Raw genomic sequence first — 2,960 nt, 5'->3', positions numbered from 1 at the left:
GCAAACACCGTCATATTCTTGACTCTATTCGTGCAATGCTTCTTTCTTCTTCGTGTCCTGAGTTTACTTGGGGTGAAACTGTTCTTACTGCTACTCATGTTATCAATAGACTTCCTTCTTCTGTTCTTGGTAATGTTACTCCCTTTGAGCGTCTTTATCATACCTCCACAGATTACAGTTCTCTTCGAGTTTTCGGTTGTGTCTGTTTTGTTCTTCTTCAGCCTCATGAACATAGTAAACTTAAACCTCGGGCTCGTATGTGTTGTTTCCTTGGTTATAGCACTGAACATAAGGGTTATCATTGTTGGGATCCTCTCTCTAAACGTATTCGTGTATCTCGTCATGTTGTCTTCTGGGAGCATCACATATTTTCTCGGTTCTCCTTCTTTGAGTCCATTCCTCCTACTCAGTCACCTTTTTTCACTAACCCCAATTTTGATCTTTTCCTAGTGATGATTCTATAGGTTATATCTTGAGTCACCCTCTACAATCTCCCATTCTTCCGCCTTCCTCATCTCCCGATGATTCCAGACCGAACGACAAACCTGCTCCTACCGTCATGCCTCTTTTTTTCACTCGTTCTTCTAGGGTAAGAAATTCACCTCCTCATCTTCTTGATTATCATTGTTTTTATACTATTCTTCATCAACATGAACCTAAGTCATTCAGAGAAGCCTCCACAAATTCAAATTGGCAACAAATAATGCAGGAAGAAATACAGGCACTTGAAAAAGCACACACTTGGGATTTGGTTGATCCTCCTTCATAGGAAGTTCTGGAAAGTAGATGGGTCTACAAGACAAGACTCGCTCTGTTGGTTCTATTGACCATTATAAGGCACAATTGGTTGTTCAAGGTTGTACGCAAGAGTATGGTATTGCCTATAAAGAGACTTTTGCTCCTGTTGCTCGTCTCACATCTGTTTGAGCTCTTCATGCCATTGCTGCAGTCAAAATATGGTCTCTCAGTCAGATGGACGTAAAGAATGTATTTCCTAATGGAGATTTAAAAAAGAAGGTCTATATGAAACCCCTCCGAGTTATGCTTATCCTTCTAGCAAAGTTTGTCTCCTTCGCAAAGCACTTTATGGTCTTAAGCAAGCTCCTCGCTAATGGTTTGACAAGTTCAGCACCACTATGTGCAATCTTGGTTTCACTTGCAGCCCTCATGAGAATTCTCTCTTTATTCATAAAAGTGAACACGGAGTTGTTCTTCTGGTTTTGTATGTTGATGACATGATCATTACTAGCAATGATGTTGCTGGTATATTTGCTCTCAAAGTCTCCCTTCACCATATTTTTGAGATGTAGGACCTTGGTTCTCTCAGTTATTTTCTTGGTCTCGAGGTTATATCTGTTGATGCTTGTATCTATCTCTCTCAAGTAAGTATGCTTCGGATCTTCTTGCTTAGACCGGTATAATAGATAGTCACATTGAGTCTAATCCTCTTGAGCTTAATGTTTGTTTTACTCCGATGGATGGCACTGTTTTGGATAATCCTACTCTCTATCGACAGTTAGTTGGAGGATTAGTCTATTTAATTGTCAGTCGACCAGACATTGCCTATCCTGTTCATGTTCTTAGCCAGTTCTTGTTAGCTCTTCGTACTACTCACTATGTGGCAGTTCTTCATGTTCTTTGCTACATCAAAGACACTTTATTTCATGGCCTTTATTTTTCTACGCATTTATCTTTATCCCTTTAGGCGTACTCAGATGTTGATTGGGCTGGTGATCCCACTTATCGTCGTTCTACTACTGGTTATTGTTTGTTTCTTGGCGACTCTCTCATTTCCTGGCGAGTTAAGAAGCAAATATTCGCTACTCGACCAAGCACGGATGCTGAATACCGTGCTCTTGCTGACACCATTGCTGAGGTTGTCTCGATTCGTTGGTTTCTCGAAGACTTAGGTGTACCGCAGTCGTTCCCCACTGATATTTTTTATGGCAACCACAGTGCTATTCAGATTGCCCATAATGATATGTTTCATGAACGCACCAAACATATTGAGATTGATTGTCACTTTTTTCGGCAACGTATCCTTATTGATGTTGTTCGTCTCATCACTGTTGGAACACTAGATCAGACTGCTGATATCTTCATAAAGACTCATCATCCGACTTGTTTTCGGACTTTGGTATCCAAACTCAAGATGGTATCTTTAGCTCCCACCTGAGTTTGAGGGGGTGTTACAGAATAAATTAGAATCAATATTAGATCAATTAGTATCATTTATATTTATATAGTATATCTGTATATTAATTATAGGATTGTATACTTTTATTACTTTAATTCTTTTAGCACCTATATATATCCCTTGTACATTATATTTTTCACACAACTTTAAATAATACACAATCTTTTTCTCCAATTTAGTTTCTTATTTCTAACAGAATTAAAAGATTGACGAAGCATTTATATCCATATGAATAAATTAAAGCTATTATTAGAAGAATCAAGTGGGGTTATATGTTTATACAAATTTAATATATTAAAAAAGTTATGTCAGGAGAACAAGTTTTTTGGATAATTAATTAAATTTAATTAAATTATTTTAATAATTGATTGATACAACAAAAACTATTTACAAAACGTTAAAATTATGCACTTCTCTTTTTTTTTTTGATGTTATTGCTACTCCTTTTTCTTCTTCTTCTAATTATATTTTTAGTTTCTTTTTCTTCTCCTCAACTTTTATCTTCTTCTCTTTTCAAAGTTTATTAATGATATAAAATAGTTTTTTTGTATCGTCTTATGTTTTCTTAAAAATAAATGGGTATTTTATCTAGACAAATCACTTTTTATGTTGAATTACATATAAATATAACAAAAGATATAAAAACATAAATAATTTAATTAAAAAATACATAAATTATTTTAAACTATACAAAATTTTTAGATGAATGATATAAAATAATAACAAAATAATTAATTAAAAAACATAAAAAAATTTAGTTTAA

The sequence above is a fragment of the Arachis ipaensis genome, chromosome B03, assembly GCF_000816755.2.
Source record: "Arachis ipaensis cultivar K30076 chromosome B03, Araip1.1, whole genome shotgun sequence".
Classification (NCBI taxonomy): domain Eukaryota; kingdom Viridiplantae; phylum Streptophyta; class Magnoliopsida; order Fabales; family Fabaceae; genus Arachis; species Arachis ipaensis.
Note: the sequence above shows the minus strand (reverse complement) of the source record.